We start from the raw sequence: 23,942 nt of genomic DNA, 5'->3' as shown, positions 1-23,942 counted from the left end.
TCGCTGCTCTGCCGTTCTCTTGAACACCTTTATAGGGCACAAATCCCCACAGTGCCAGAGAGCAGCGCAGCCCTGCAGCACCACAGGGCAAAGGCTGGTTTAAAACCAAGCCACTGATGGTGAATCGGGTCCCTGAAGGATCCGCCCGGCGCTGCTCCGGCGGAGCTCGGGGGCCCGGGCTCAGCCCGGGGCTCAGCCGGCCATCGGCAGTGGTGGCCCCGCACCACGGGATGTCACTACGGAGCCAGCAGACACCTTTGCATTTCGCCGCGTTTTACAGCCTCTCCTCTCGAGCTGTGCCCGCCCGTCACTGAGGGCACCGCTGCCAGCGCTGCCCGCCCGGGGCTCCAGCGGGGCCGCCGAGCCGCTCCCTGCGGGCACCGAGCTCCGCCAGCCCGCCCCCACTGCGGCGGAGAGAATGATCCCCCCCTTTTTGATTTCAAAGCAGCCTCTGCCTCTCGGGAACGGCACCGCCTCCCCAGCCCGCCCGGGGACCAAAGGACCGGGACGCCGCTGCGGGCAGCGGGGCCCCGGGAGCGCACCCCGGGCTGCGGGACCTCCCGCATCCAGCCCCGGAGCATCGCGGAAGGAGGAGGGGGGCGAAAGCGGGTTCACTTCCGCCTGGCTGCAGGAACCACAAGCCCCCAGAATATATTAGAATAATAATAATAGGAAGGTTTCCCCCCAGCCCCCCCCGGCAGCCCCGTTTTTGTCCCCCTGGAAGGCGGGGGTGGAGAGCAGCGCGGCGAGGCTGCGGGCGGCACATCGATGTGCGGCCGCTGAGGCGGCGCGGCCGGACCCAGCTCCCCGCCGGCGCCGCGGCCGCGGCCGGCAGGACGGGCGCAGCCTCCCCACGGAGAGGCCAGGGAGAAGGTCTGTGCTTTGCGTTTGTTCCTGGCGTGCCCGGCATGGCCGTGCCCCGGCCGGAGGGGAGCGGCGGGCCCCGCACCCGCGGCAACAAAGCCCGGCCGGGGGGTCCGTGCGCGGCTGCGGCTGGGGGGGACAGCGGGGAGAGCCCCGAGCTGTCGGTCAGTACCCGGCTCTCTTCGGTAGGTCCCGAATTTGTGCCTTCAGACCACCTCGAAGCCTCCCCTCTATGCGGGGGGGTCTGGTTACTGTGAGGCTCCTGGGAGAGTGGGCTCTATGGGAAAGGCTCTGGGATGTGCCTGGCTGGGCCTGGACGCTGCGGGACCCGGGGCTGCGCTGCGGGGCTGTGGCTGCAGGAGGGCACCGGGAGCTTGGCGGGTGCGGGAGGGGATCCCAAGGGGTCTGCAGGCTCCTCCTGTGAGCCACCGGCGAGCCAGGCTGCTTGTCCTTTGCGCCAAGACGAGATCAATCCTGTGCCAGGTGTACCTTCAATGACTTCCCATTCCAGTATCTTAAGATTGCTTTTCACATATTAAACATTTTCCCAATTATAACCAATTTCCCAAAATAACCTCTTTGTTATTTTTTAGTCTTGAGGTTCAACGGGATGGTCTTGAGTGTCTTTACATGAGACACTTCCAGACTCACAGGAAGACATTAATCGGAATGGGGTGTCTTTGGAGCCATTCGCATCCTCAGACTCCTTCTATTGCTGGAGACATAATCCATCTGCCTGTCTAGCCTTCCCAGTTTGGATCTGATGCCCTAATTTAAGGGATCACCATCAACTGGCTGAGCAGTTTAAGAGATTGGTAATGGTGAATTTTAGAATACTAGAAATGGAGATGAGCACTGTGGACTTCCACTGAAACAAGACAGAAGGTTAAATTAGCTGCCCTCCCCTTGGGTCAGGTGAGTGCTGAGCTCCCCTCTGCCCAGTTACTGTCACTTTAGTGCAGCCCTCGGGTTTTCTCTTCTGGCAGACTCTGGGCACACTGTGCCCAACAGAGATAGTGAGCACTGACATCCTGTAAAGAGTTTATTGCAGCAAAGTCACTAACACTGAGCGAGGTCCTGGCAGGGGTGACTTACTGGCCGCTGGAAGACAAAACATCTTTTCCACTCTTTTTAAGAAGTAACTGCTCTAATAAACTATTGCACCCCCACGTGTAAATAGTTTTCTTCACGAAGGTGAAACCTGTGGTCTGTATGGCTTCAAGTCATTCTCATTTGAGTGAGAATTGTCAGGATCATACAAAGACTCAGCTGAGGATGAGTATATCTTAACTGAGAGAATACATATATTGACTGCTGTGATCTCTGGTATATGTTTTAAAAGGTAGAGAAGCTGACAAGCTGAATGGACAAGGTTATTCCAATAGCTCTTAGGTTGAAGGTACTTCTTAACTAGGGATCATAAATGTGCTGATTCTCTTTATCTTAATTTGCCTTTTTAAATTTGTGTTTGATGCCTAAGAGAGCTGAACACCTTGAATTCCAGAGTGCTTTGATGCCTCAAACCTGTATACTGGTAGCTGAGCCTTGTACTTCAGAAGTTCTGCCAGAAGCCTGAACAATTTAATATTACTTAAATGTATACCAACATAAGGGAAGTGACTTACTCAAGGCCAGTGAAAGACTGGGGAAAGGACCCTGGCCTTTCACTGCCTTGTGGTTGCACTTCCCTTTCCATTTCCTTTCCTCTTGTCCCTTTTTGTGCAGTCACAAGTGTGACAGAGTTGTTTAGGAGCTACTTGCCCTCCTTTCTGAACGCTTTACAGAAACGACGGTGACAAGGGAAGAGAAAGTGCAAGTGTTGAGTCTATATGGACTTCCAGAAATGAAGGTATGGCACAGAAGGATTAAAAAGCAGTGAGATAATGCAGACTGAGAACTGTTTTGTGAAAAGGAGAAAAAACAATGGGTCCATCTGTCATCTTGCTTGTTTTCTTCCGTGAAGTCTGAAGGTGTGTTGAAAACAATTTAAAAGTTCATGTTCTCAAGCATATGAATTAGGCTCCTGACTTACGTGTGAGGGAGTGAAGTGACTTATCAGTGGTCCTGCAGTCACAGCTTCTTGTAGCATCCAGCTGGGATGTGAGAGGTCGTGGGTTAATTGCAAAGAGTTTTAATAATGGGCTATGGAACACAGTTATCCTTTTGCTTGTGAATCTGCAGAGCAAGGGAAATAATTTTCTTTGATTTTGCTTCCCTTTGAGTAACTTCCGCCTTTCTGCCTGGGATGTGACTAAATTTCTTGTGGGGACAGGACACAACTCCCTGATTGGCTGGAGAGGAAAGCCCTGCTTTTAGCCAGTGAGGTGGTTGTGTAGATCTGTTGCTGTAACACAGTTAACAGCTGCAATAGCATGGCTAAGTCGAACTCAACTATGTATCTTTTGTGTAAACTGAGTCTTGTGGAGGTAATCACTTCAGAGTGGGTTGCACTCAGTGGTGAGCTTGGGATTTGTACCATGTAAACATTTGCCTTAACAGAGAGAAGGCTGAGCAGTGGGTAGTAAAATCTTAACTTTGAATTACATTGTTCATTGTAAAGATGTCAAGGTAAGTGAGAGGTGCTTTACCTGCTACTGAAATACACTCCTGAAAGCTGGAGGTAGAGCACAGTGCTGAACAGTATGGTACAGATAGAGCCATCCCTCTGCCACGAGGCAGCAGTGATCCAGTGATCCAGGGGGAAGCATGAGTCTTTCTGTGTCTGTTTTCTGATGTAGATGTTTGAATTGCAGAGATTTCATCTTGGTCTTTAAAAATGAGGATAACACCTCCCCCCAAACCCCTCCCAGCAGTGGCAGTGTTATTTGAGTGCTGTTGTGTGGATTTCTCTTTTAAACTGGGTTTACTCTCCAGGAGCCAAGGAAATCTGAATATTTATCTGCATTAGCAGAATGGTATTAAATACAAAATCCTTAGCTGCCATGAATATTTATTCGTGTCTTAGCTGGCTTCAAACTGCATCTCTGGCTGATTGCCATCCCTGAAGGTTATTTTCACAGAGGTTTTGGAGTGGACGCTCACACACTGATACACCTCCGGATTTCGTGTTCCCTGAGAATTTCTAAACAGATTGTCAGTAGTTGGCAAACAGCTACATGAAAACAGACAGACAGTGGAGAAAGTATGGGCCCAAAAATACCTTTGGGCATCAATAGATATCACTTGAAATCATCAGATCATAACTATTCCAGTATATGTAAATACTCCCAGTGCTCTCTAAAATTAAGTGAGTGCCTTAAAATTGCCTAGTTGAAGCCTTAGCCCTTCAGATAGAATAAGATGCATTTTGAGATCCTATAGGATTTTTTATTATGATCTTTCTCCCCAGTAATCTTTCTTCCAGTGCATCACATTCTGGAAGGTTTCACTATGGAACCAGTTGTCTGTAGTCACAGGGTCCTGGTCTGTTGAGCACAGCAGGGTATGGATAGTGTGTCCCTGGACACACTTCCTGGTGGATGAAATGTTCACTGAGTGCACTGGAGAAGGTTTCTGAGCGTGGACCTCTCCAGAGTGGATGCTGACTGTTGGGGGTATTTTGTGGGTAGTGCTATTATTCTTCTTAGCTGAGCACCAGCAGCCTGTCTCATTCTTCATCAGTGCAGAGGGTCAGCTTAAGTATTATAGAAGGGTATTAATATTTATTAAAGCCTTAAGGTATGGTTCCAAATATACCCAAGAAAAATCACAGAATAATTTAGGATGGATGTGACCTGTGGAGGTGACCTAGTCCAACCTACTGCTCAAAGCAGGACCAATTTTCAGCAGGACTTGGTTCAGTTAAATTAAAAATATCTCCAAAAATGGAGATCCTACTATCTCTCTGATGCAATTTTAGTGTTTGACCATCCTTATGAAAAAAAATCTAATCAAAATTCCCAGTGTTTCAGTTTGTGTCTGTTTACCTTTCACTGCACATCGCTTGGAAGAGTCTGGTTCCATCGTGGTAGACACAGATAGATAGATAGGTAGATTAGAGAGAAGGTGAGGATAAAAGAGTTGTAAAAACATCCTTCTTACAGCTGCTGCCCACTGCAGGCAGCCTTGCAGTTTTCTCTATATCCTGATGGTTTTTCTCTGACTAGACCTTGTTCAGACAGGGTTTTGGCAGTGCGAGAGCGTATGTAGTGCACTAAGATCCTCTGACGTGAAGGTAAGATTGACACAGCTGTAGCCTGGCAATGAACCTCTCTCCTAAATCCTGCCTTTGAATCCAGCATTATGTGACAGACTGTGGGCCGTGTTACAGGACTGGAGGAAGGGCTGAATTGATGTGTCTTCTTCCACCTGTGGGGTTTTCCGTAAGCCTTTTGCAGTTTCACGTCATGAACCCCATTTGTTGGCATGTTTTTCCCCTAAGGGATTAGTTTGATTTTGGAGTGGATCCAGCCTGTCATATTTGTATGGCTGAAGACATTTCCTTCCCTGACACTGCACTGTTTGACTGTGCCCCAAGCAAAGTCACCAACCAGTGTGTCAGCAGTTTCCCAAACTTCAGACCCTGGATACCATCAGCTGGCAGCATTTTCTGCAAGGCAGCTTGAGACCTTGAGCATCAAACACTGCAGATGGGATAAATTTCTGTGGGAAGGGGAAAGAGAAAGATATGGATTGCCTGAGCAAGAGCTTTGGAACAGCGTGAAGCTGTGCCAGGGGAGGGTTAGGTTGGATATTAGGGAAAGGTTCTTCATCCAGAGGCTGTTTGAGCACTGGAGCAGGCTCCCCAGGGAATTGGTCACAGCACTAAGCCTGACAGAGTTCAAGAACCATTTGGAAAATGTTCTCAGAATTAGTGGAGTGTCCTGGGTAGGGCCAGGAGTTGGACTCAGTGATCCTTGTGGGTTCCTTTCAACTCAGGATATTCTGTGGTTCTGGGATAGGAACATGTGTCAGCCAAAGCAGATTGGAAATTAAACTGTGTAAGAGATAAAACCACCTTTATAGGTGAAATAATGGATAATGTCCTCTCCTAAATACACCATTTGTGAGTGCTGAAGTTGAGAAGTTCAGATTTAACTTTTGCCATCCCACCCATCTGCTGGACCACTGCTCCTTTCTCTGCTGTTGTTATTAGGTTGTATGGAGTTGATTCATGATATCTTTTCCAATAGGCTCAAGCAGGATAATGCAACTTGGTCTAGTGGAAGGTGTTCCTGCCCATGGCAGGGGATGGAACTGGATGATCTTTAAGGTCCCTTCCAACCCAAACCATTCAGTGAGTCTGTGACTGTAGCAGTGATACAGGAAGGGCTAACATGGACATGTTCTGGGTGCTACCTTGCCAGAATTCTTTGGTGGAACATATTTGTCTGAATTTCTAATCCCCTTTTTGAGTCCTGTTAAGTTCATTGTCTGGATGACTGCCTGGTTGGTGAGTTCTAGGTTTTAGTTATCTATGTTGTAGGCAAGAAAACACTCCATAGTGGCAGTGGTAGTTCTGTAGCCCCACAAGCACCGATGTGAGGGTGCACTGCAGGCAGCCAGAGAATCCTGTTTCTTTCCTGATATTATCCATGGAGAAGCTAAGTAAATTATGGGAGAGGTTACCAGTTCCCTCTTTCAGCATGCTGAGATTGTTACACAAATACATAAAAATATGATTTAGAGCAGCAGGAAAAGATATGCCTAGAAATCCCAGTCTAATTCCATTGAACTCAATAGGAGTGTTTGCCCTGATCTTCAGCTTTGCTCGACACCTAACCTTTACTGTATCTCATCAGTTTTTCCACTGCTCAAGGGCCTCATCAAAGTTTTTTTAGCCCTTTTAAGGAAAACAGTTTATTGCCGAGAAACAGTGAATCAAATCCTCCAGATTAAATGAAAAGTCAGGAAGAGCCCAAAACCAAACAAGGCAGTAAGATCTCTGACCTCTAGAAGAAGCTCTGGAAAGACTGTTACTGAAGGAACCTTCTCTCCTGACCTGCACAAGCTCCTGCAGCAGGGACTCCCAGACCAGCATGGTCACTCTTTGGAGTACACACTGGCAGGACAAACTTATCTGAGAAAGAGGGTCATAAATACAGGAAGATACCAGTTCAGTGCTGAGGTCACAGGACTATATCAGCTTATTTGGATTCTGTCCCTGATTCTCCCATTGCCTGCCTGTAAGAGGCTGGATTGTTCCTTAACCTCCTTGCACTTTGCCTCTTCCAGATAGAAAATTAGTTTTATTTATCTCTTTTACATCTCTGTAATACACTATGTATTATCCTCACCCTTTGCAAAGACAGCTACAGGCAAACCATACAAAAGCTCCCTAAGTGCAGCACTTTTTGGGCTGACAGGTCTTTAACTACCATTTCACTGCAAATCCTTAACAATTGCAAGGACTGAAATGGAATATCCTCCTCTTTCATATTCAGAAAGGCTCTGCAGAGAAGTGCCTGCCCAGGCCCTTGTTCACCCCAGAGTGCTCTGGGGGAGCTCATGCCCATGGCAGATGACACGAGGTTCCATCACAGTGTGGGATTTCATTTCTGCCACACCACCCGCAGATCGTGGCAGCCACGGGACAAAGGGGACAGAAGCCTTTTGCCTGTTTTCTGGGGTTTTCCCATAGGGTTAAAGAAACTGTCCATTTGCATTTTCAGGTTAGTGCTTATATTATTAATTAGTGAAGGGGGGAGATAAAGAGGTCTCTTGGCTTTGCCCCTCTTTAATTTTTATCAGGGGAAAAATTATACCTTGAAGAACTGTTTATTTTAAGATTTTTTCCTCTGCTAGCAGCTAATGACTTTTACCACTGATCTCCACAGCAGTGGCTGGAGTATCTTTGGCTCTGAGCCTGCACAGGAAAAATAAGGGAATAATAAGCTGAAGGGTTGTTTTAGGGGATTTTTGCCTATTGTTTGTTTTCTTTATGATGTGTTTGGTGCTTGTTTCCATGAGAAAACTCTAGGTAACCACAGAACTGAGGAGGTTCTGGTGTCTTGGGAACTGAGGAGTGAAAGATTAGAAATATGATGGAGAGCAGATTTGCAGGCAAGAAACTGTTTATGTTTTTACAGAACATTCAGCACTTGCCTGCAGTGCTATAGCTACAGTGTGGGTTTTTTCTGTAGAACACCCCAACTTGGCTGCTTAACAGAATCTGAGAAGAATAAATTAGATATTAGAGATAACTTCAAAATAATACTTTTACAGGCACATCCCAACTCTCTGGCTGTAAATATCCACCAGAAAAGCAGCATAATATCTTTACATGGTGTTTTACTGTAATGTTTGTCTTCTTTCTATCACTCATTCGCTGTGTGATGAGTGTGAGAAGCCTTAGCACTGACAGGAGGAGATGACATTTCCCCTCCAGCAAGTGTTACCACCTCTCTGCATCTGCTCACCTTCTGGAACCACTTAGAAGGAGACATCTGCAACAGTGGAGGGTTCTTTCCCCAAAGGTAGTGTCAAGAAATGCTGCTAGATTTACCTTTTCTTCTGTTGAACAATGCTGAGTATTGAGCAGAGGGTCTTTCCAGTGGGCCATGTTCCAGTGGCAAGGTTGCAAATTCTCATTTGGTGTTAATTTTTAGAACTTCCATCCCCTACAAGTATCTCTTTGGAAGGAAGTCCAATGAAAATTGAAATTCTTGAAACTCAACAGTTCTGAAAAATAAGCCCTAAGCAGCTCTGCTTATAAGTGCCTAGGGAACCAGCTTTCAGTCCCTGTCCTTATTGTTTTTACATATTTCATCTGTCAGCTACAAAATCCTCAGCCACCTTCTGAACTCCTTAGCCGGGAAGGGACCCTCATAATTCAGTGGAGTCCAGTGACCTTGTGACACAAAACATCTTCCAGTTTATTCAAAAGCTTTCCCTAATTCCATTGTGTGTCTGGAGAATTAATATAGAAGAAAATGTGCTGAGCAAGATACAGAAATAGTCATTTGCTTTCACTGCCCAGATATGGCTTCTTGAATTTTCCAGTCAAGCTCAAGAACTATTGGTATTTATTCAAGTAAGATGATGAAATGACTTATTTTCAGTTGGCAATTAGTACATTGGCTTTAGGGAATGAAAACTGTGTTATATGAGAAACAAGAACAGCAACATCAACAAAAGATTTTCATCTGTTCCTTGTGCCAGTTTGTGTTGTGTGTAAATCTGTAATTCTCAGCTGCCTTCCCATCACCCATGTCTGGAATCTGGGGTGTGCCTGTGGTGTGGAGTGACTTGCCTTTGCTAGCTCTTTGTCAGGCTTGTTTTGGAGAACAGCTTGGCAAGCTGAGGGCTTGTTGAGCCTGCCAGGATCCATTCTAGTGAATCCAGGGCACTGCCATCCCTAGAGCTTTGCACTTTTGACTTGGAGTGAGGTTGACCATCTACTGGACACCCTGCAGATTTTTAATACCAGTCTTTGCTTCAGAAGTTCCCGTCATGGGGATATCGAGGGATCCAAACAGGTGAAGCCATGATTGCTATTTCCTAGAGTAAGTGCAGTGATGAGGACGAGGGATGTGGGCACATGACACCTGTGTGGATTGTTTTAGCTCCTCTGTAGTCCCTTGGGTTTGGGAGTGGAAATAACACCCCTTTTTTTCCGTCATATTTCTCAGATGAAGAAAAAAAAAATGAAATGAGCTCTGCCTTTCTGTGTGTTTCTTGCAGAGAGCTTGTGAGGTAGTAGGTCATCTCTCAGTTAATGTGCTTCCTGTTTTTCCATAAACTGGCTTCTTCTTGTAGGTTTTTCCAGATTTGATTTGCCTGATGCATGTGATGAGTGGAGTTGAAACATTCTCTTGAGGGTTAATAGCCAGGAAGAAGCTCAGCTTAGCATCCCTGTTCAAGAGGCACAAAGTGTGAACTATAAAAGGACTGCAGAGCATTTTTTTAGAAATCAGAAATTAATTATTAAATATTTCAGAAATCTGAATTAGCCAAGAAGACAGACATTTAAGCACAAAGGCTTTGTTCATTATTGATGTCTCACATTCTGTGAGACACCTTATTTAAAGTGGAATTTACCTGTGTGTCCCAGAAAGGGCAAAATATCTTGTGGAAGTTTGTATATGATATCCTGAGTCTTGATCTGCTGCTTTTTACTTAACTCTGAGGCTTGAATTAGGAACGGGGTGAAGTTTTGCCTCTTTTGAGATCAGGACAGTCTTAATTTTGAACTCAGGTAAGCATATGGATTTCATGCTCTTTTTAAAGAATTTGAGTCACAGTTTCCAGTTTTCTATTTGGAATTTCTTCTGGGTCTCAATGAGAGAGTCAAGTTGGATATCAATGAATATACCACTTGTGCTTACAAGTAATTACAGCTGCAATTGATTACACACAAAATTAGAAGCAATTTAAAGAAAAAAAAAAAGCTCTAATTTTAAGAACTCTTGTGTCATTTGTCTAAAGTGTTTTAATGCATATGAACAAAGGCTGTTCATTTCCTTCTGTTGTGTGTGCAAAGTTTGAATAAGGTGCTCATCAAGTGCAGGTTGTTACAAAGGAGATGGATTTCTTTGTTGCTTGACTTGCTTGTGAAATACATTTGGTGTAATGAAGCACCGATTACCTAAATTAAAAATCCCAAACAATGCTGTTGTCTCATTTGGTAGGAGGCAGAGGCTGTGTGGACAACTGAAAGCTTGCTCAAAGGCAATCTGTGACCCACTCCATGCTATTCTTATGCTAATGTGAGAATGGGTGTCCTGGGCACCATCTGCTGTCCCTGAGGTCCCGGCCTTGGGCATTCAAAATTGGTTTGCTTTATTAATGCTAGGCCATCCAGAACAGCAGTGCTGCATTTGTTATAGTCTAGGAAATCAGAAGTTCCAATTGTAAGCATGCAGAGATAACTGTCACTTTCAATAATACACTCAAACATGATAGCCACCACTTTTTCCAACCTCTTAGGCAGAGATGCCATCTTTCAAGCTATAGTTACCTTCAGCAAATCCAACAAAGGCTTCTCTGCCTTTTCAGGGTGATGGGGTTTTACTTCCTTGGAAGGTCATTTCATTATCTACTGGATGGATTTGTTGGCTGGCTCTGCATTTTAACTTTTGTAAATGCCCCCTAGAGAAACAGAAGACTGTCTTGATATAAATCAAAATTAATAAATAGGACATACAACGGGATTATTTTTAGAGAGGCTAAAGGGACGAGGTATCAAATATCCTCAACTAGTCTAATTAAACCAGCTGAGGTACAAAGGATCAGTTTTGCCCAAGCTTATTGTCAGGACAAATGACTACAAGCTCAGTTGTAAGTACCTAATAAAGTCTCCTCTAATGATGATCCTGTTTGTGCTTATTAGCTATATGGTTCTTTTGGTGTCCAGGGCTCTAATTAGAAAGCAATTCCTGCTTCTGTTCAGCATGTGAGTACTTAGATTGCTCGTTGTCAAGTGCCCATCAGGTACAAGTCAGGATAGTTCAACTGGTAGTCAGCAAACCAGGTCCTTCTGCCCTGCTGCCTGGGTTGGTGGTCTCCAAAGAGGCAGAGCACACAAAGCTTACAACTGGTGAGTCTCCTGCTCCATCCCTGCCAGGGGTGAGTGGCTGTTCCTGATCTGACACCCAGCCTGCAGCCTTCTGTAGGAAACAGCATCTTGGCTTCCATTTCACAGGTGAGGAAGTGGGGGATGGCTGATACTGTGCCCGGTGTCCCCAGGCCTGGATTGGCACTGGGAGTGTTGGGGCTGTGCCAGATTCAGCCCCAAACTGCTCACAGTGGGGGTACAAAGGGGAACTGAGGGTGTTTGAGGTGTGGGGAGATGGTGAGGCCATGGTAAAGCAATGTGGTCTCAGCTGATGTCAAGCTTATTGTGGTGTCCTGGCGAAGGAGCACTTTATAGTGGAATGAGAAAGGAACAGTATCACCCAAGGCTGTTGGGTGATACAGTGAGAGTGTAATTTTGGGTTCTGGATGCTGACTCTCCTGATTGCTCTGTTCCAACTTGATGTGTGTGCAGAATTTATTTATGGTGACCTCTGTGATGAAAAGAAATAGCCAGTTACCTAAGTAAGCAGTACAGCCAACAGGGAGAACAACTTTGAGCAGCTGCTTTTGTCCCCTCCCTTGCCTGCAGAGCTTTCTGGTGTTTCTTTTAGTTATGGGTGAAGGAGACAAGCACTGCAGGGCCAGGGAAAATGAGAGTTAATTACACTGTGGAAGGGGATTGTTGCGCAATGCTGGTTCTTTCCCATCCCTGTCTCAAGAGCTTGACAGTACAGCAGAGCCAACAAAGTGTTCTTCAGTACTATCCTTGCTTAATCTGGAGGCACTGGAAATACAAGGCTGGACCTCTTTCCCTTAAATGAGGACAATGAGGAGAAGGCTTCTCTTTAGTGCCAGCATCCATGTAAGTTGTACCAAACTCAAGTGAAATTCAGCAGAGGTGAATCTAATAATACATATATATTTTAGAAAAGAGAGTAATATTTTAGCAGCGTGTATTTGCACTCCTTAAAGTTTCTGGGTGAATATGTATTTCAGAAAATCTAAAACTCAGAAGTTTTTTGCTGTAAAAACTAGAAGGAAGTCCCTGAGACAGGCATATAGGGGGAAATATTTATATCTGGAGGATACACTGGACACTCTGATAATTAATAGCAGTGTATGGTATGAAACAGTAAACCATTTCAGTTAATTTCTGGTGTTCCTTATTGATTCTTCCCTTGCAAGATATACTGACAGGGTTGATTGAACACTTTTGAAATAAGTTTTTAGTTTCTTCCCTGGAAGTAATGTATGCCACTCCACTGGAAGACAGTTGACAATAACAACGAGGTTCTGATGAGTGAGTGAAATCAGAAACAGCCAGAAGTGACCATTGTTAGAAATTTAGAGTTGGTGTCTGCCCATGTCAGTGCTGTGTTCCTTGTGTTTTTCATTGATGACTGGATAGGAAAAATAGTTTGGTTAGCATGCTGGTGCTTACATAAGGTGTAGGGTTATCTGTCAAAATCTATTTGAGGTCCTTTGAAGAGTTGAGAAATAACATTTCTGCAAAGGACACAGAAACTCTTGGGGAGACTGCAGCAGTGCTAGACAGCTTTCCAAGCCTTTATCACAGCCTGGAAGTCTCCATCTTCAAGAAGGCCCCATTTATACATTTCTACAAACAACAGCAAGGGAAAGTTTGTGTCCAGAGAGGTTAAAAATAAATTGTGAAGACAGATATATTCAGAGGTGGCAGGACTGCAGTGGGCAAGTCTTGGTTTTTCTGTGCAAGACTCTCTAGAGTGACAACTTTAGTTAGGGAGAATGTAATTATTTGCTTTTGGAATGCCTAATATTGTTTCCTTCAAGTTGAGTTAACTTAACTTACTGCCACAGCATATTCCATTTGTTCTGTTGGTAGCAGCTACTGGTTGTCTCCTGTTCCCCTTGTTATGAGAAGGACAACTGGGGAGGCCAGAGGACAAGGATGGCTGACATTGGCTCAGCTTTTGTCACAATTATTTTTGTATCTCTGACTTGATCTGAACTGACCAAGGCACTTGGTTCCTAGGTAGGTATTTTAAGATGCTGAGATATCCCTGTTACTCAAAGATTTTGGAAAACCAACCTTCTCTCTGTCTCTCCAAACTTGCTGCTGCTGCTTGGTGTGATGTCCCAGCTGGGAATCAAAACTTCCCGGTTAACCAGGAACCAGCACTAGGAAACTGGAACTTGTTCATTCACCCTTTTTCAGATGTGACATGGAGTTAGACACAGTGGATGGGCTCTGGAAGTGGGAGCACCTTCCTCCCACCTTGCAAAGCCAGGGAAAGGCTGAGCTAAAGTGCTTCTAATAGAGCGTCTGGGCTGAGTGTACCTGGCCATGCTAGGATGACTGTTGGCTGGAAAACAAGAGCTACAGTGTGTTCTCCCCAGTCACCAGCTTCTCCTTCCTCATTATTCCCGTGAGTACTCACCTTATACCTGCAGACTGAAACATATTTAAACCTTAAAGAACATCTTGTGGTGTGATACATGTCCTTGCATTTGTGCACAGTTATGGTTCCTTTCGAAGCAGAAGAAGTTCTAGCAGAACACGGGCGAGGAAGAAAACTGAATAAAACAGTAACAGCAAAGGAGCTGGGAAGAGCAGGACTGCTGTTTTCCTCCTACTGGTTCTGTTCATCTCCTGGTGCTGCTGGGACACCTTCTGCTTGCAGGTCTGTACTACATGTGCTCAGCAGGAGCTCTGTCCCAGCTCTGTGTGCGTATGAGGCAGCTGATTTGCAAGGCCTAATTTAAACTGGTAGATCAAAATGCTTGCAGTTCTGCATATGCTTCCTCAGGAGAAAGGAATGTTTTCTCATTCCTGTCTTACTTCATATTTCACAGCTGCAGTTTGTCTTGTTTTCTCCCTGCCTAGGGCCCAGCAAGTGCTGCAATGCACAAGGGTTTAAAGGATTATTTATTTTAGGGCATTGATGCCTTCTTTGAAAAGCTGTGTGTGTTTAGTTTGTTTTACCAGGGACTCTTATGAGAGCAGCATGGGGAGTTTGCAGGGGGAGAAGGGAGGCAGTGAGTGTGCACATCTCTTCCCAAACTGTGTTATATAAAGATAGACCTCTCAGATTATCTTAAGCAGGATGGATTGTGATGATCTTTGCTCCTGCATTCATTTTTCTTTTGCGGTGGCCGTACATCCCATCCTCTCCCCCTTTGCGTAACTCCACCTCTGATTGCACTGATAGCTGAATGTCCTCAACTTATCCAACACAGGTGAAAGTGGTAGGAAAATTAACTTCAATTAACTTCATGATTAGTTCTTAGCTGCTCTGTCGCCAGCCAAAACTGATTCTGGTTATAGTGTTGGAAGTGAAGCACCAATAAAGAGCTACCAGGTCCTGATCCCTGCCCTGGGGCCTCTGCATCGTCATAGCAATGGTACGTGGCTGCTCTACTTCTAAGAAAACTTCTTGGAAAAGGGGGTAGACTTACACCTTGGAAGAATAACTTGGAAACAGCTGTGATGGCTCTTAAAAGCCATCTTAAAAGCTTTCATCCTAGTAACGTAGGATGAGTGTCTCAGCCATCTTGCACTCCAGGGTGATCTACAGCACCAAATCTTATGGTTTTGCAGTGCCATCTTACAAACACTGATGTGCAGCCACCAAAGCAGTGCAAGGACATGGCCTGCCCCCTGAAACGGGAGGAGATGGAGGTGTGACCTTCCTGCCAGCTCGAGATCCTGAGAGGGTGGATGGAGTCTTGTCTCATGCAAAGCTTGTGTTTGATTATTTACTCTAACAGTTGTACTACCTTGCCATCCCCCTTCTCCCAGAAGAGAATTCAGCAACAGAACTCAAAGAGTGTGGCAGGGCTGAAATATATAAATGTATGTTAAAAACCCCCTCTGTCTGTAGAATCATTTGCATTTTTTAATTCAAGAGGGAACTTGCAAGTGCATCCCTAGTGTGCCACTGATCAGCCTCTCTGATGTCTGGAAGGCTTTTATCACCTTAGGGCTGGTTTGTCATGCCTGTATGGGAGTGCTGGAGGAGGAGGTTGGCTTAGACATCCTGATGTACAATTAATGTGCTGCTCCCTTATCTCCCACCCTCAAAGTGAGCAAGGTACAAGGCTACATCTTACCTTAAACCTTCCCCAGAGCTTTGGAAGTTTTTGCATCGAGGCCTCCCAGAGAGCCAGACTTCAGGCTAATTGATGATCACTGCATCCCAAACCTGGGGAGACACTGATGGATTCAGGAGAGCCTTGATGTCTCTCTCACATAGCCAAAGGGCACAGACTCTCAGGCTGCATGAAGTGAGGGTGACAATTCTAACAGTGTAAGAGGTTTCCCCTGAAATACACTCAGTGTGGATCTGTAAGTGCCAGTGCAGATGTGTTTGATTATTGAATGTAGGTGTCCCCTTTGTGATAACTGGGAGAGGTTGGGTAACAGCATCCACAAAGGGAGATGACAATTCCAGTACCGTTTTTGCCTGGAAGAAACCTCTAGAAGAAAACATACTTCTAATGGGGGTATGTGCTGCTAGTCACTATGAATCATCAGTCTGATGAGGTTGTATATTTTTTCCTAAAATCCTAGCTCCAGAAGTCAGGTGATTTATGGGAAGATTCTCTGTTTTCATTTAAAAGACAGTTTCTAGTTCTCCTTGTTGGAGCTTGAAGCTGCAAGAGGCATAAACACCATAAGGCAAATAAAACCCGTAATATCTAAAACCCATCTTTATTCCGAAGCCAATCTCATTATTTTTTAGGATCTGAGTAATGATTTTTGAATGCCCAGGTTGGCTGTGAAGCCAAGAGACCTGATTTTCACAAGTGCTAAGTGCTTTACTCCAGCTGTCACACCTATAAAAATCACCCATTAAAATCATGCCTGGGGTCCAGTAGTCAGAGATCCCCAGCTGGGGTGGAGAGCAGAAATGTGGATACATTGCACACACACAGCTCTACCATACCTACCCTATAGTGGGGTAAATGTTGGTAAACAACATTATCTTCTCTGAGGCAGAAACAAGAAATCACAGTAGGGTCCTCTTCATACAGTCTTTTTGGTCTTTTATAATGTGAAATGTTAATGTAAAAATATTATGAGCTGGTTATGAAATCGGCATAGTTGAGATTTACATCTAAGGAACAAATTAGGTTAAAGGGAGGGGGAAGCAGGGGAAAACACACCATAGCAAAGGGAAGCCAGAAAGGATCTTTCTCTGGGGAATATTCTGAAGTAAAACTGAGGAAATCTGGAATTTTGTCTTTGTTTGAAAAAGAGGGGTGGTGGATACTGGTGCTAAGTCTTAATTTTGCATCTTGCAGTGTTATTTTATTACACATGTTGCTGTTTTGAGGTTTTCCTTAAGGCCTCAGCTCTTGGATTCAGGGGAAAGTCTCAGGGTCCCTTAAGGAAGTAATTTCCTGTGTTCCTCGTCCATGAAAGAGAAAGTGGAAATTTGATCCAAAGAGGAGAAACCTTCCTCTGTCCCCAACCCCAAGACTGCTGTTTGTGTGTAATTACTTTTAATCCTGACTCTTGATTTTCAAGTGCTGGGAGTTAATGCTATTCCAGCTTTTACCCCAAGGTCACTGATTGAACCTCGTGCTCTTCCCAGTGGAGTTTACCCCACTGAGCACTCCAGGCTGGGATGGCAGTGCTGCACCTTTGCTGGACTTCAGTCTAAGGATAACACTTGTCCTGTAATTACACTTTTTGGTCTTTTTGCAGTGAAGGTCAGCTTTTTTGAAAGGCCAGGGTCAAGGCCAGCAAATAAACAGGATTCTGTAGCTTTAAAATAACCTAAAATTTTAAAACAGAAGTAAAAGGGGAGAAAATTGCCCAACATAAAATTTTGAGAATCAATATATTTTGTTTCTTTGTGTTTTTTTTTTTTACAGGTAAGTCTGGCATGAAACAGATGAATCCATGTTTGAGTTGTTGACAACCAATTAGTAAGTCTTATGCTCAGTCGTTACTTTGAGGTACTTTTGATATTTAAAAGGTGTTATAATGGGAATATTTTTTCCAGCAGGTCCTCTGGGCTTTGTAGGTCTTTTGATGGGGAAAGAAGATGACTTGGCATTTGACTGAAGACAATAGAAATGTGTGTGTGTGTGTGAATAGCAGTAAAGAAAAGAGAGTCCTTAATGAGGGTGCATGCTGTATGTTCTACCTGCTTGTTTTTCCAATCAGTGTGTATACACCAAAACCAGAAGTCCCCCTGTGAAAAGTGCCAAGCCAAACCTTCCTGACAGAGTGCTCTGAACAAGCCTTTCATTCCACAGCTCTACTTGTGCTTTCCCTGTGAAATAAGCTGATATTTCCACCTCTGTTTGCTGGGGATCTTCCTGAACGTGGAGGGTGCAAAAAATCCCTCTCCCTGCTGGTGAAAGAAGGGAGCTGTTCTGTACAATGCAGTGGTAGCTGGCAGGTGAAACTGTGTGTTCACAGAAAGAGAAAAGTATTCTCTTTTCTGCATAAAGGGGCTTAAAGTGGGTTAATTAACACTGACCCCATTTAAAGGGATGGCTTATGTGCCTGCTTGAGGGAGGAGAAGGTAGAGTCTCCCATGTGTTGGTGGAAATCTCTTTGAGTGTATTCGCAGCCCGGTGCTGGGCTGAACAGGCATTGAAGCCTGACAAATCCAGCAGCTGTTTGCCCCACAAAGAGCCAGCTGGTTTGAAATCCAGGCTGTGTCAAGGAGCCGCCTGCATATTCAAAACCAGGGCATATTTACTCCTTTAATTAGTGTTCCCCCTGGTCCTCGGAATATGGGTTTGTGACAGAGGGCTTGTTCACAGAAGATCAGGAAGGATTTCCTGCTTTCCCAGCCTCTCCAGAGGGTGGGGAGGAGGACAGCTGGGGGACTGCTCCCTCCGTGGGAGGGTTGTGTGTGGCTCAGGATGAGTCTTGGCCATGGCAGAGGTGAAGCTGCTCCTGCTCATTACAGACAGGGTTTGTACCAAAACAGTGCTGTGCATTTTGAGACAACCTACAGCAATGTTTAAACTCAGGGGAGGATTCTGGCAGAGATGGAGCTTTAGGAACTTCAGACTTTTCCTTGGGTTCCTCTCTCATCGGGAGGAGGCTATAAAATAGGTCTGTCTTGGTGGTTATGTCTGTAGTGTAAGGGTCCAGCTGTGTGATCCCAGCAGAGATCCCACACAGGTGTGCCCTCCACCAGCTCCAGGAGCGAGAGGGAAACCTGTGCGACTAAAGCAGTGCAGTAACAAGGCTCCTGCTGAATGAGTTACTCACTGAACTCGGATGATTCAGTTGTCTTTTGGCCCTGCAGGTCCAGACTCTTTTCCTGACAAGGTAACACAGTCCTCATAGCCTTGCTGATAAGCCCTGGGCACTTGAGAGCACAATGAAGGAGTTTACCTGATGCTCCCAATCTCCACAGGGGATATTGCCTTTTGGTGTCCTTTATCAGTGACTTCTTCTGGTGATACAATCAGGGAACTGCTTGTATTGAAGTATTATTAGCAACACTGAGAGCTGTCAGATCACTTTGGGTGGATTTGCTCTCTCATTCCATGTAGGAGATGCAAGGCAAACCCTCCATTTCCAGGGAAACAAAAGGTATTGCACTTCCAATAAAGCTTCTTTTTGAAATGAATGATGATAAATGAGCAAACTGCTGAGTGGGGTTGTTTATTCTTTGGAAGCAAAGCATTGATTCCCCCCAAGATTGCCTTTTTTTTTTTTTTTTTCTCGTTTCAGCAATATAATTGGGAATGGATTAAGCTGTGACTCAGTTTAACCCTTGATTTGTAGCAATGTTGTTACAAAAAATCCAAATGAGGAGAAAATGGAAATTGGCATTTAGAGTCTCAGGAAAATGTGGCAAATTAACAACAGTTTGCCCATTTTTCATATCATTATTATTGAATGCTTTTATGCAGAGAAATAGAGAAGGAAGTCTGAAAAATCTCATTAGAAATCAGTCATTTCCTTCTCTATTTTACCTTGAGAGAGAAAGAAGAAATTCAGACTGAAAAGTGTGCCATGGGTAACAGCAGAAAGACCTTATTGCATACAAGGGACTGGACTATAAGAATTATCTGCCAAGTGGCACCTTCAAGGAAAACCACACAGTAGGATTTAAAGATGTAGTAAAATTTTACAGGTGCTAACAGCTTTGGCAGCTCTGAAGCAAAGACAGTGTGGAGGGCAGTCAGCTGTGAGGCTTGTAGGCTGAAGCATCTGCTCTTTGAGAGGATCCCCTTTTGCACAGAATCACTGTGTGTGATCAGGAGAGGTGTGGTAGGGGGGCAGAACGGGGCTGTTTGACTGCCCAGAGCCTTCAGAGCCTCTTGGAAGTGGCACTGAAGTAAGAGCAGATCATCTTCCTCTGTGCTGCATTAGCTGCTGAAAGAAATTGTACATGTTGTTTAATTAATTAAATTTCCAAGCTGTGTAATAGCATGTTTGCTGGAGAGAAACTTTAATGGCACCACAAAGTGTCCTTGAGCAAATTAAAAAGATATTACTTTGAAAGGTAACTGCTCTGAGCCACACAGGGACTTCTGGGAAATGCCTGGGATGTCTCAGGCAGAAAGACATGTCTTTGTTATCAGGAGGATAGTCCATGCTCCTGGGCATCCACTGGGACAGGGAAAGATCTGCCATTCCCAGGAGAACCTTGCAATGTGGCTTCTGGTGGGGAATTCTTCCCCAGCCCTCCAGAGGGGAAATGGGTGAAGTTCTGAGATCTGATGGCAATCCTGCCCACACCCCCAGGGAAACCCATCTATCACTGCCTTGTGGACCTGAACCCCACAAACCCAGGAAGGGGATTCCCACTGCTCTTGGTAGCTTTGGAGTGAGGCATAATTGCTTTGTTGCCACACTGAGGGCTTTTAGGGACAGCAAAGTGGGGTGGAGACTATAAAATGTCAGTCATGCATCCTATATCTCTCTTCTTCCCATATTTCTATGTTTTATTCCCATTTGATTTTCATTTTCTTTTGTCCAGGTCCTTGTTTTCTGGGCACTTGACCCTCTGCAACCCCCTCTGGTCAGTGGTGTGAAGGGAGGCTCTCAGAAAAGTGGACTTTTCACTCGTGGCACCAGCAGAGCTGCTGAGGCAGCCTCAGCCCAAACACCTCTCACACCTGGATTCTGGCCACACTAGCACAGGGTGTGGAGTCTGACTCTGGATGTTCATTTGGATCTGAATTTGCCTGTGTAGAAAAGCGTTTGGATCAGACCTTGGGTTCAAAATCCCCTGAGGATGAATCCGTAGCCAGCTCCCAGAGCCACAGGGGATTTGACTGAGGCACCGGGTACTGTGGGTCGGCCCAGGGCTGGGGTGTGAACCTCCAGGAGAGGCTGGCAAAGATGCTGGGGCAAACTAAAGCTCATTTCTTTCTGCTTGGCCCTCTGCTGCCTTTCTGGAGGCTGTTGTGCTGCAGCAGGGGCAGGAAAGGCGGGGGTGTGTTCACCCTTCAATCGGAGGGCCCTGGTGAGAGGTGAGAGGCGTGAACCGGGGCAGCAGTGAGGGGGTGAGGGTTGCACTGGGCTCGCTCCAGTATAAACAAATGCTCGTTGGAAACCTTGCTTTTGGTTTGCAATTCCAGCTGTCCCTCTTGGATGCTTTGCGTGGCAAAGCTTTGTGTTCTGTACCTTCTGTGTGAGTGCTGGTAGGAGGTTTCCTGCACGAGGCTGCTTTGCTCAGGTGCCTCTGGGAGGTGCCCCCGCTGCTGGGCCAGCCGTGCCCTCCCCTCCCTGCTGGGGGAGTGTGGAAATCAAACACGTGCCCAGGTAGGGCACAAATCCCAGGATGTCTCCATCCCAAGTTTTGTTTTGCTGCTGTGTTTTGTGCGCTCTGCCAGGTGAATTCCCATTCCTGGTTGTCCTTCAGTGGGAGTGGTTCTGTCCTCCTGCGGCTTCCTCGCTGACGGGGAGGCCGTCGCAGGGCCTGCACCTCCTGGGGGATGCACATTTATTGCTGAAGTGTTTGGGGTTTTAGAAATTACTCTCTGATTCTGCAGCTGACAAATTCCCCCAACACCAACACCTACCTCTCCCCCTCCTTTCCCGCCCGCTGAATTTTCCTTTGATGAAAGCAAGCAGCACGTGCTGGTGAAAGGGAATTTCCTAACTCAAAGTGAACTGTTAGGGCATGTGTGGGCTCCCTTTAGGAAAGGGAGTCTGTTTGCAATAAAATTTTTCCTGTGTAGAGCAAGACTTTTTGATCTAAAAGTTCAAGCTGCTTTTTGGCTTCCATAATGGCTCCCTGGACAGTCTTGCCTTGGTTGCAAAGTGTGACATAACCAGTGTGCACAGCAGTCCAGAGCAGAACTTACTGGTTATTTGACTGTAATTGAATACAGGGACTCGGGGAAGACTGTTAATGCACTTGTGATGTTTCTACTGTGTATGGGTGATCTTACTGATCAGTTCTGTGTGCCTGAGAAGGACAAGGGTGTCACAGGGTACAGGAAAACCAGAGACACTTTCTGGAGACGAGTGCACTGGAGAGACATTCAGCATATGATACAGTGGACTGCCGTGGCAATAGCACACCAGGCACCTTTCATGGTACATGCCAAGCTGCTGTGCTTTAAAAATTAAAGCACAGAATTAAAATTACTTTTTATGACCCCTAAAAAGGGTTTGGTAGAAAATTTATACAAGATTGGAATAAAATGCTTTCCTATTCTTTGATAGAGGGGTGGAAAGGAAACAGAACTCTAATTTTATTTTGAAAGAAATCATTCCTTTTGTGTTTGATTTTTTTTTTCTTACTTTGGTTTTTCTTGAATGTGCCGTTCCACCACCCCCAGCATTTTTTAATTCAACATGCAGTTGCATGAATAAAGCTTAGGGTCTTTATAGGGGTATTTTCTTTCGTATTCTCTTTTCCCCACTCTTTGGGGAAAAAAAATCCAAACTAAAAAAAAAAAATTTTGTGAAAAATTTCCAAAGCAAAACTGAGGAGAAAAAGGCAACAGTGTAATTTTTCCACTCTGTACTTTGCCAAAATTGGAGAGGCTTGGAAAGATAGAAAATAAAAGGGGGGGGGGGCAATAAAGAGGAAGAAAATTGATCTCCTTACTCCTATTTTTGTATCTAGGAGTAGAAAAGAGAAGGCAGCTTTGACAATTTTCATTACAGCAATATTGACTTCCCCTCCCCTCCCTCCTCCTGTCTCCCCGTGTGCTTTTCATACGTTTTGTATTCAGGATGCTCCCAGGGAGGAAGGCTGGAAGGCGAGAGCGGGGTGTGAGTTCCAGCAGGCTCTAATGAGAAGCACCTTGGGTGTTTCTGTCTCCCGGCAGAGCAGCTCTCCCTGTGCCTTTTCCTTGGCTCCTGCCAAGTCTGGCAGCGCCGGGGGCGAGCGGAGCATCCCAGCCGGAGCCGCCCCCGGGAATGAACACGCTGTTTGGATTTCATCTGTGTGCTGGACCGGACTGACAAACAGTGGTTAACCAGAGCTAAAGACAGGATTGCAGGCGTAGTTGAGCTGAAGGAGAAACAATGTGAATCTAATTTGACTGGGTCGCTAATTACAAGGAGTATTTTTTAATCTCTTTCTGAATCATTGCAGGGTGGAGGGGTGTAAAAGTCGGGTGAAGAGTTTCTAGAAGAAGAAAAGTCCCTGCTGCTCAGGGCTGTTTGTTCAATGTTGGAAGATGTGGGAAGGTTTCAAGATGCAAGTGGATTGCTTGGTGCCAAAGAGATGGCCTAAATGTTCAACTTCGCAAGACATCAGGGCAAATGAATTTTTGTTTCCTACTGCTGTGGTGAGACAGCCACCATTTGGAACCTGACAGCACTCCTCCTACAAGGTCCTACTATATTTTGTGGTATGATCTACTCTCCAGACTATTAAGGATTTCCTTACAATACATGGGTTAGCAAGAAGAGATCTGTTGTCTCTTGCAGCAGAAGCACGAGCAGGAATGGGGGCTCCCTGCTGAGCTCCCTGCCTAGTGTTTCTCAATTTAATACACTCATAATGTGAAAAGTAAATTTAGTGTAAATAGGGAGAACAAGAAATAAGGTTGATCTAGGTTCTGTCCATCCCTTATCCACAAGATTTGCCTGACATGTACTAAGCTGTGACTAAGCTGTGACTGTGACATCTCTTAGGGAACTCTTACTCAAGAAATGAGTTCCACATTTTCTTTTTTTATTTGTTTTTCCTGTTTCTGTAGGAAAAGTAATTTCCCTCAATTTTATTTTGGTTTGGAAATGTGGTAGAGCTATACCTTGTGACAAACTCTTAAGGATTTATAACCTGAACTGGATTGCATTCAAGAAAAACCAATATTTTTTTTTTAGACAGGTTTAGTTTCATGATCTGCTGGACTGTATCTGTCCACTTGGTTTTCTGCTGTGTAATTTGGATAGTAATGGTTGCCATCATTTGTGGTTTTGATCCACGACAGGCTATTTCTTGTTTGATCCTCCTGATTTCAGGAAAGAGAACTCATGTTGCCAGCTTCTTGTAGTGAAAGCTGCGGAAACATTGTCCAAATAGATTGGCTAAGCAAATTCCTTTGGCCTAGCAACAGTTTGTTTCACCTCGTTAATTGGATGAAAACGGCTTCTGGAATTAGTTCTGCAGGGAAATGCTTCTTTGCAGATGCAACACTTGCTCTCTGATTGTCTTGCAGTCTGGTTTCAGCAAACATTCCAGTTTTCT

At 45.2% G+C, this 23,942-nt stretch overlaps 1 protein-coding gene across 1 annotated transcript in view; it reads left to right on the top strand.

The window, feature by feature from the left end:
- Window positions 1-851: 851 nt before the first annotated feature.
- Window positions 852-23,942, top strand: part of PAK3 (p21 (RAC1) activated kinase 3) — a 112,577-nt gene continuing 89,486 nt past the window's right edge. Inside the window, exon 1 of the mRNA XM_027888381.1 lies at window positions 852-873. The gene's annotated coding sequence lies outside the window, so the exon portion shown is untranslated. The remainder of the gene's footprint in view (window positions 874-23,942) is intronic.

The sequence above is a fragment of the Empidonax traillii genome, unplaced genomic scaffold (genome assembly GCF_003031625.1).
Source record: "Empidonax traillii isolate 1590-97213 ecotype Southwest subspecies unplaced genomic scaffold, ASM303162v1 scaffold237:size1322474, whole genome shotgun sequence".
NCBI lineage: Eukaryota > Metazoa > Chordata > Aves > Passeriformes > Tyrannidae > Empidonax > Empidonax traillii.
This window is presented reverse-complemented; position numbering and strand designations above follow the sequence as displayed.